Source organism: Meles meles, chromosome 5 (genome assembly GCF_922984935.1).
Source record: "Meles meles chromosome 5, mMelMel3.1 paternal haplotype, whole genome shotgun sequence".
Lineage (NCBI taxonomy): Eukaryota > Metazoa > Chordata > Mammalia > Carnivora > Mustelidae > Meles > Meles meles.
In genome coordinates, this window is record NC_060070.1 from 123,466,308 (window position 1) to 123,476,507 (window position 10,200).

Here is a 10,200-nt window from a genome sequence, read left to right on the forward strand (position 1 = left end):
ATGAGCTATATAAAGGCAAAGGACTCACACATAAGGAAAAAGACATTCTTATAGATACTTGGAGAAATTTTATTTTACTCATTAATTAACAATGAATAAATAAGAAATTAAAAGAAAAGCAGTGCAGAGTAGACTCCTCCGGAAGTGCCCCTGTGTAAGCAGCGGGAGCATGTCTCCAGGCAGGTCCCCGTGCAGTTACTAGTTACTCTAGAAATGTGGGAAATCTGGCACAGATGCGGTTACAACCCGCACAGTTCTTTTTCCTAGCGAGCTGTGAGCCTGTCTGAGGGCCCTCTGGCACGACACCATGGGAGTAGTTGAGGCCACCGCGGCTCAGCTGGAAACTCTGAAATTTAATGGCACCGGTTTGGGGGATGACCAAGGTCAGGCGGTGCAGTCTCGGCGCTGTATACCTGTCTCAGGGTCACGGCCGTCACTGCAGTCGCATGAGGTGTCCCCAGACACCAGACAGGCCGCGGAGGTTCAGCCTGCCAAGGAACAGCCACCTGAATTCCCTCCACAGTCAAGGCCAGGACCTCCCCCCAGAGGGAAGGAACTACATTACTGGCCCTGGGCGCTGTAAGCTGGTGGGGACCGCAGACTCTCTAGAAACTTTGGACTCGGATTTGGACTTGGACAGTGAAACAGATTCGGGTAGTTCAAGTGCCTCCTCATTCTCATCATCTTCCTCTTGTATATCACTTCCTCCACGGCTGTCAGGCGGAGAAGATGACTGACAAACTGAGAAGGAAAACAAGAATTTTCTTCTTAAAACAAAAGATGAATTACTCCTTAATGAACTACATTCTGTTGAAGAACTCACTATTATTCTGTGTGAAGATACTGATTTAATGCCCCTTGGGATGGTTTCAAGTATTATTGAGCAACTGGTAATAATTCCTTTTATGATTAACCTACCTCCGGTTAATGGGACTGTAATTTTTTTTTGAGACTGTAATTTTTAAAAGCAATCGACAGGCAGCAGGAAAGATATTTGAGATATTTGAACCTGTTGCACATCCATTTATGTGTCACGGTTTCATTCTTCAGAGCACATTGAGAGTAAAGCTATGAAAATACAGAACATTATGTATTTTGCTCCATCAGTGAAAGACTTCACTCAGTATATATTCACAGAAATGCCCAGAGTGTCTCAATCTCAATCCTCAGTCCCTCAATTCACTCAATGTCAGTGAATCATTTGCATAGAGCAAGTGTGACCTGGAAGAATGTACTCACTCTCTCAGTCCCATGTAGGTCAGACTCATCAAAGGTCAAGGCTGAAATGGGCAAATCCTAGTGGGAGGGATGTGAGTGCCAAGTTATGGGAAAAGGCCTGGAGAACTGGCACTTTGGCCTCTCACCTTGAAAGCATCAAGGGAGAGAGGCCTGGGGCAGAAAAAGCAAGGGAGACCCTGACCAACCCTGAGAGGCTGATTGGAATCAGCCTCTGTCAAAGTCTCTGTCAGAGAAACTTATCTGCAAAGGCTGGACTGTAGGCTGAAACCATGAGGCCAGGATCCTCTGCTCACCTTCACCAAATAATCAGGCCCACCGTTCACCAGGTGCCATTTCACTCCGAACATTATGTACTTTGTTTCAATAAATAATTTACTCTAATCCTCAGAGGAGAGTCTTTCCTCATTTAAATTTGATTTTCATTCAAAATTTCATTTAAATTTGAGAGACAGGAGAGCACCTGTCAAGGGTCATTTGGTTGTGTGGCCAAATCCTACAGGAGCCAGGTGCACCCCAAGCTCAGCTGAGCTCTAAACAGAGGGCATCAGATTGGGAGCACCAGCTAGGAGTGCTCCAGAGATCAGACAGGCAGGAGGGGAGACAGAAATCATATTAGAACTTCTACTATAAAAAAGGGAACTTCTATTAGAAAGCTTTGAACTTAACTCTCTTAACATGTTGCTTGAATTTCTGTTTATAATCTGCATAATGTCTGTGCATATTTGTTAGCTGCACATTGAAAATATATTCTGAAAGGAGAAGATGATCCAAAGAGTTCATTGTTCTGCTTGTGTTTCTCCAGTGTTCTCAGCACCATTTCTTGAAGGGACTATCCTTTTCATTGGGTGTTCCTGGCTTCCTTACCTATTATTGGTTGATCACATGTTGACCACATGTGTTGGGATTTAATTCTGGGCTCTCTATTCTGTTCTATTGGTGCATGTGTTGCTTTTTGTGCCATTACCACATTGTATTCTGTTACTCTGGCTTTGAGATATGGTTTGAAATGAAGAAACGTGCTACCTCCAACTTTGCTCTCTTTTTGCAGGATTGCTTTGGTTATTTGGAGTCAAATTTCAGAAAGATTTCTTCTATTTCTATAAGGAACGCCTTTGGTATTTTGATTGAGATCACATTGACTCTGTAATGGCTTTGTGTAATACGGTCATTTCAACAGTATTAGTTCTTCAAATCATAAACATGGGATGTGTTTCCATTTGTTTGTGTCTTCAACTTCTTTCAGGAAAGTCTTGTCCTTCACTTCCCTGGTTTCTTATATTCCTATTTTGTTGTTTTTTATGCTGTTTTCGTTTTCTGATGCTTCACCATTAGCGTACAAGGATGCCATTGATTTTTGTAAGTCAATTTGTAATAGGTCACTTTATGGAATCATTAATTACTTTCAACATATATTTTTATTGACTTTTCAGATTTTTCTGTATGTAAGATGATATTTGCAAAGAATGACATTTTCACTTCTTTTCTTCCTGATGTGGAAGGCTTTTATTTCTTTCTCTTGCCTAATTGCTCTAGCTAGGACTTCCGCTACTATATTGAATAGAGGTGGTGAGAGTGTCCTTCCTTGTTATGCTCCTGTTCTTAGAGGAATGCTTTCAATTTTTCATCATTGAGTAGGATGTTTGCTGTGGGTTTCCTATAGGTGGCCTTTATTATGTAGAGGTATGCTCCTTCTATATCCAATCTATTAAGAGTTTTATTATAAAAGAATGGTATATTTTGTCTAATTTCTTTGGGCAACTTTTGAGATGATCATGTGATTTTTAACTTTCATTTTCTTGATGTATTGAATTACACTTATTGATCTTTGTAGGTTCAACTACACTTGCATCCCACAGATAAATCCCATTTAGCCATGGTGTCTAATTTTTTTCATGTGTGAACTCAATTTCATAACACTTTGCTGAGAATTTTTCCATCTGTATTCATCAAGGATACTGGTTTATTGCTTTTTTGTTGTGGTGGTTTCCTTATCTGGTTTGCTATCAAAATAATACTGCCTTTGTAGAATGAATTTGAAATGGCTGCCTCTTCCTTAACATTATGGAAGAGTTTGAGGCGTATTGGTATTAATTTTCCACTGCATGTTCATTAGAATTCACTAGTGAGGGGCGCCTGAGTGGCTCAGTGGGTTAAAGCCTCTGCCTTCAGCTCGGGTCATGATCCCAGGGTCCTGAGATCGAGCCCCGCATCAGGCTCTCTGCTCCGCAGGGAGCCTGCTTCCTCCTCTCTCTCTGCCTGCCTCTCTGCCTAGTTGTGATTTCTCTCTGTCAAATAAACAAAATATTAAAAAAAAAAAAAAAGAATTCACTAGTGAAGCCATTTGACCACGAGGTTTTCTTTTGGGAGTATTTGGGGGTTTGTTTTGTTTTGTTTTTAAATTTTTTAATTTTTTTATAAATGTATAATATATTATTAGCCCCAGGGGTACAGGTCTGTGAATCACCAGGTTTACACACATCACAGCACTCACCGTATCACATACCATCCCCAATGTCCATAACCCCACCACCCTCTCCCTACCCGCCTCCCCCTGGTCACCCTCAGTTTGTTTTGTGACAGTAAGAGTCTCTTATGGTTTGTCTCCCTCCCCATCCCATCTTGTCTCATTTATTCTTTTCCTACCCCCCAAACCCTCCACGTTGCATCTCCACTTCCTCATATCAGGGAGATCATATGATAGTCTCCCTGATTTACTTATTTCACTACACATAAAACCCTCTAGTTCCACCACATCATCACAAATAGCAAGATTTCATTTCTTTTGATGGCTGCATAGTATTCCATTGTATATATATACCACATCTTCTTTATCCAGTCATCTCGTGATGGACATCTAGGTTCTTCCCAAAATTTGGCTATTAGGGACATTACTGCTATAAACATTCGGGTGCACGTGCCCCTTTGGATCACTATGTTTGTATCCTTAGGGTAAATACCCAGTAGTGCGATTGCTGGGTCATAAGGTAGCTCTATTTTCAACTTTTTGAGGAATCTCCATGCTGTTTTCCAGAGTGGTTGCACCAGCTTGCATTCTCACCAACAGTATAGGAGGGTTCCCCTTTCTCCACCTCCTTGCCAGCGTCTGCAGTCACTCCAGCCAGGGCTGCCACAATCTCCTTACAATAACCTGGGGAGGACTCTCCTGGGAGGATGATGTTAGGCCCTGAGCCATGGAAGGAACAGAGGGTCAATTTCTGGTGGTTGAGGGCATATGGGTCCTATAGGCCGCTAATTGGCCCCTTGTCCCCTAAAAATAAAGGCCCCTCAGAAAAGCTGGGGATCCAACACCAGGCTGGTTGATGGGCTTCCATGCTAAACCATTCCTGCTGCTGAGACAGAGTGTGTGCACGCCGGAGGACAAACAATTCAGAGCAGCAGTCATCAAAGAGCATGCTGTGAGGAAACAGGTTTCCTAGGCTGAAGTCCTTCACTGGCTGATGGTAAAATGCTTGATCATGCCCATTGAGTTGGGTGGGTATAGTGTCCCACAGTGTGGTGGGCTGCCCCAAGGCTGCCCACCTGAAGGTTGCTTTGAGCAGGCCTGAGAGGACATCGCTGGATGCTGTAGAGGCTTTGGGGTAGGTGGCTGCATGGGCAGAACCAAATTGGGGGGGCTGTATGGATATGGAGGCAGCCTCTGGTCAGTGGACAGTTTGCTGGTATCCAGGGGGACACCCTGAATGATGCAGGACAAGGCAATGACATTGTTGTCACAAACTTTTTGGGCAGCTGCTCTTGGGTGTCAGCTGGGCCCTTGGGCAAGTCCAGGAGGCTGAGGGGCACATGGTGGTGGCAGGAAGGGATTCCAGGGGAAGAAGCTGGGTGAGGTAGGTACCCAGCACAGGAGAGGAAGCAGAGGTGGAAGAAGTGGAGGATGAGAGAGCCAGAGCACTGAGTGAGGGGTGGCCCAAGGAGGAGGCTAACAGTGAGGGGTGGCTATCAGAGCATTAAACATGGGGGTGGGGACTGCTTCAGGAAGCCTAGGGGTTGGGATTGCTCAAGGAAGACCACAGGATGGGTAGCTGAGCAGGGAGTAAAGTCCAAGCTTGGTCCAGGCACTGGCTCCCACTGATTCTGAGGTGGATCATGCTGTGTCTTAATTTGGAATTACTGATGCCTTCACTCAGGCTGGGGTAGGCTGTCTCCTCAGGGCCCTGGGGGATGGGAACGTGCAACGTGCAGGTAGGTGAGATCAGGTAGGGAGCGTCCTGTGTTCAAGGCTGGTGGAAGGACAGGCACATTGGCAGACTGATCAGGGAGAACATGGTGTTCTGATTAACATCAGAAAGGTGTTCATTTCAGGGAGTTCAGAGTACTAAAATCAGGAAGACAGCTTCCAAGCATGTCATGGCTTCAACAAATCTTTGTCCCCTAACAAGTTCGCTTCAGTAACAGGGACTTTAAAGTGCACTTTGCCATTCAGAAAACCTCCATGGTGGCTGTGCAAGATGCTAGGAGGGGCGGGGCCTGGTTAAGTATCCTTAGGGCTGAGGTTCCTCACACTGGTGTGAAGGCAGAGTCAGTACTTGTCCTATTCAGTCAGATGGTAGTAGAAAGACCTGCCCCTTCTCAGCAGAGACATTGTCCCAGGCACATCCTCCACCAGCTGGCTCTGGGGGAAGAGACAAATAGGCAGGACCCCAGGGAGAGCTGTCTTTCGGGCAGGGGTAGTGGTGGAGTGGGGATGCCATTTTTCTGGAATCTCTCTGTAACTGTTCCAAAGCTCCTGGTGCCCAGGGCTCCACACTGAATACAGAAGCAAGTTGAGGGGGCTCTTGGAACTCAGCCAGGTCATTGCTCATCTGCTTATCAGTGGGCAGAGAACGGCCATAAGGAGAGCTCCTTGTGTATGCCAGTCGCAATGTGGGGGCCTGTAGGCCCCATGTGTTCCTCAACCCCAGGCTCTCTGGTGTCTGTGCCTCCCCTACAAGCCTGTCTTCCTGCCCTTCAGCCTCCACCTGTGCCTCTCAGATGACTGGACTAGTCTGTTCAGGTTGTCTACATCTTCCTAAGTCTGTCTTGGTCAGTTGTGTTTTTCTAAGAATGTACCCATTTCCTTTAGAGATGTAATTTGTTGGTATGCAATTATTCATAGTCTTTCCTGATTCTACATATTCCTGTCCATTCTGTTGTAATAACCCTCTTTTATTTCTTCCTCTTTTTATTATATTAGTCACCATAGAGTACTATGTCTCTTTTTTTCTTAGACTAACTTTTTGCCAGTTTGTGTTCATCATTTTCTAGAACCAGCTTTTAGTTTCATTGATCCTTTCGATTATTTTTCTGGTCTCTAGTTCCTTCACTTCTGCTCTGATTTTTATAATTTCTTTCCTTCTGTTAACTTAGGGCTTAATTTGTTCCACTTTTTCTAGTCATTGAAGGGTAAAGGTAGATTGTTTATTTGAGATAGTTTTCATTTTCTGTTGCTCTAAACTTCCTCTCTGAACTGCTTTTACTGCAACCCACAAAATTTGATATATCCTATTTTCATTTTCACTTGTTTGAGACCATTATTTATTTCCTTTTTTATTTCCTCTTTGATCTATTAATTGTGTTACAAACTCAGGCAAGCTGAGCACCGAATGCCCAGTAAGCTAATGTCTGAGACATGGGTTTTGAGGCAAAGAAAGCCTCATTATCACAAGGAAAGCCCAGTGAGAAGGCTGGCTCTCATTCCCAATACTGCATTGCCCTCTGGAGGAAAAGGGACAGCCACTACTTGTTTCGGGAAGGAGGTGAATGTATGAGAGGAGGATGAAGTGTTTCTGGAAACCTTGAGAGGGTGGGCCTTGAAACAATCTGGAGCTCTATATTCTATAAGGCACCCCATTCAGGACCTGGAATGATGAGGAATGTCAGATAATTTTGAGACAAGTGTTTCTTTCGACTCCCCATTAGGTCCCTATAATCAGTGGGTAAACAGGGAGTAGGGGTAAAAAGCAAAGTAAATTATTAATCATGCATGAGGTTAAGAGATGCAAAAAAGTCCTTAGTAGGGAGTAAAACATGATGTGCAGCTAAGGTAATAATGCAACTAATACAGTATAGTTCTGCATAAGCTTTCAAGAATAGTCCAAGAGCCAGGTGTCTGCCCTCAGTTGTTTAAAATTTTGTCATCTCTTTCCCACATATTTTTAGGTCTACTCAGTTTCCTCTTGTTCGTTTTTACTTTAGCTTTTTTTAGCTTTCGTTATTTTTAATAACTTTAGCCATTGCTGTTATCATTAAGGGTTTAATGCCCTATTCTAAAATAAGGTTACAGTTTCTCACTCTGTCTGCCAGCTTACTCAGAGTCTCTGTACCTTCATCTTTTCATTACAGTATTAAAGTTCCGCTCAATATGTCTTGGAGGCAGGACTAGTGATGGGGAATTCCCTCAAGTTTTCTTTGTCTGGGAAAGTCTTTATTTCTCCTTCATATCTGAAAGATAAATCCTGGATACAGATTTCTTGTCTGGCAATATTTGTCAATGCTATGAATATGTTATTCCATTCTCCTGGCCCACAGAGTTTCTGCTGAGAAATCTGCTGATGTTCTCTCTTATGGGGGCTCCATGTTAGGTTACGTTCTTCTATCCTTTCAAGATTCCTTCTTTATCATTGATATTTGACAGTGTCATCGGAAAGTGTCGTAGAGATGATATTTTTGTATTGAGATAATAAGGTTATATATTAACTTCACAGACTTCTATGTCCACTTCTTTCCCCAGGATTGGGAAGTTCTCAGTCAACACTTTTGTAATAACAACTCTGCCCCTCTTCTCCTTCTCTTCTCCTTTTGGTATACCCACTATTCTTAACTGGCTTTCCTAATGGAGACTGGTAGCTCTTGCAAGATTTCTTCATTTTTTAAGCTTGTTTTCCTTTTAAGTAATCTCTACATGCAACGTAGGGCTCCAGGTCACAACCCAAAGATCAAGAGTCAGATGCTCCACTAACTGAAGCAGCCAGGCACCCCCGGGTTTCTTCACTTAAAAAAAATTAAACCTTAGTTCTCTTCACTTCCATCTGAATCATTTCTAGATTCCACCTTTCAGATCATGTATTCTCCCTTCCACCTCATCTGCTCTATTTCCAATGTTTCTAATGCATTCTTCATCTCATTTACTGAGTTCAGCTCCAGAATTTTCTGTCTGGTGCTTTTATAGCAATTCAGTCTCTTGGGTAAAGTACTCCTTCTATCCATTCATTTTATTACTGAGTTCATTGAATTGCCTGATTCTCTTGTATCTTGTTGAATTCTGTTTAGACAGTTATTTTGAATTCTCTATTACTTAGATCACAGTCTTCTGTAAATGGAGGCTTTGTGACTGGAGAACTGTCATTTTCTTTTAGCAAAACCATATTACCATGATTTTTCATGCTCTTTAATGAGATTTTCCTCTGCCAAGTAGTTTGAAGTAGCCAACACCTTTTGTATGTAGGTAGAAATTTATTAACTTTGATTCTACCAGTTCATGGGTGGGAGGTTAGAGACCCTTCCTTAGTATTACAGGAGGTGCAGAGGAGCACAAGTTTCTAGTTTCTCTTACCAGAGTAGCCCTGGTGGCTGTATAGACCAGGCTTAAAGAAAAACAAAAAAAAAAAAAAGGAGGAGGCTGGCTATTCTGTAGGGGCCAGTATGTATTAAGCCCCTTGGGTTTGGGGCATGCCCCACACTCCAGGAGGAGGACCTTCAAGTTCGGGAGGCCCACAGAGCTCAGAGTTCTCTTGCTGAACTCTCAGGGCAGACAGTATACAAAGTGTTTTTTCTTCTCTGCCTCCCTCCCTTGCCTTTTCCTTCCCCCCACTGTCCCCTCCTGGTCACAAATACCCTACCTCAGAGGACCCTGCTCTGTGGCTTCATAGCTATGGGGTCCTCCAGTCATAGCCCACAGAGCCAAGTAGCCTTTCACTCACCCTGTTTCACCCCCACCTTCTTGGCCACAGAAGTCACAGGTGAGCGTTACCACCACTGTAAAAGCCAGGGTAACAGGCCCTACCATGCTGCCTGGGCTCTGGTCTCCATGACACACAATCCACACTGCTTCAGATGTAAACATGGATGGATCTCTTTGGCATCTGGTGTGCTGTGCAGAGGAACCTTTGTTGGGTTTTGGAATCCTACTAGTTGTAAACAGAAAGGGGGAGACAAATGGAAGGACTCATTCTGCCATGATGCTGACCTCACTTCTCCCAGGAATGACGGTTTTAACCATTCTTTCTGGAATTACATGGGCACCTGGTCCACTAGTTTCAAAAGATTTCTCTTTTTTATGCGGATAATTCATATCACATCCATATCTTCCTCTACTCTCCATTTCAAAGGAAACATACCCATAGCCCATCTGAAAGGAATCCACTGTCATAAAGCCACAAGGTACACTGAAGGAGGAGATGAACATGTCAGATAATATATTAATACATAGAGTACTTAAAATATATACAAAGATCCCAAAGAGTATATTTATGACTGTATTGTTGGGGTAAACATTTTGATAAATTTAAAAATTCCTCCACTACCCTTTCCCAAGTACTGTGAGCAGTGCAATGCCCTCCTCCAAGATAGAGTTTAATTTAGAGGTTTGTATTACTCAGTGTCCAGTCAGGAGGCAGAAACCTCATCACTCATGTTAACAGGGAAAATCTGATATAAAGAATTATTAAGAAAGAGGTATTTAATTATGAAAGAAATAAAAGAAAGTTCTATGGAAACCAAAAGTAGAAGGTATAGGAAGGAGACATTACATCTAGGGCTGAGCATCCAAAAGACGTAATACCTTTGAAAGAATAAGACTGACATTCTGTTTATTGGACAAGGTGGGACAGCCTTGTCCTACCTTGTCCAGGGAAAGAAATTCACCAACAAGCTACAGATGAAGCCTGTTGGGCAGGAAAACTCTCACTAGAGAACTGGCAAGATTCCCTAGGAGGCAGCCGTCTGGAACACAACCTGCTACAA

At 43.2% G+C, this 10,200-nt stretch overlaps 2 pseudogenes; one reads left to right on the forward strand and one right to left on the reverse strand.

The window, feature by feature from the left end:
- Positions 1–307: 307 nt before the first annotated feature.
- Positions 308–1,196, forward strand: LOC123942216 (annotated as a pseudogene).
- Positions 1,197–1,267: 71 nt separating this feature from the next.
- On the reverse strand, positions 1,268–9,244 carry LOC123942217 (annotated as a pseudogene).
- Between the last annotated feature and the right edge of the window lie 956 nt (positions 9,245–10,200).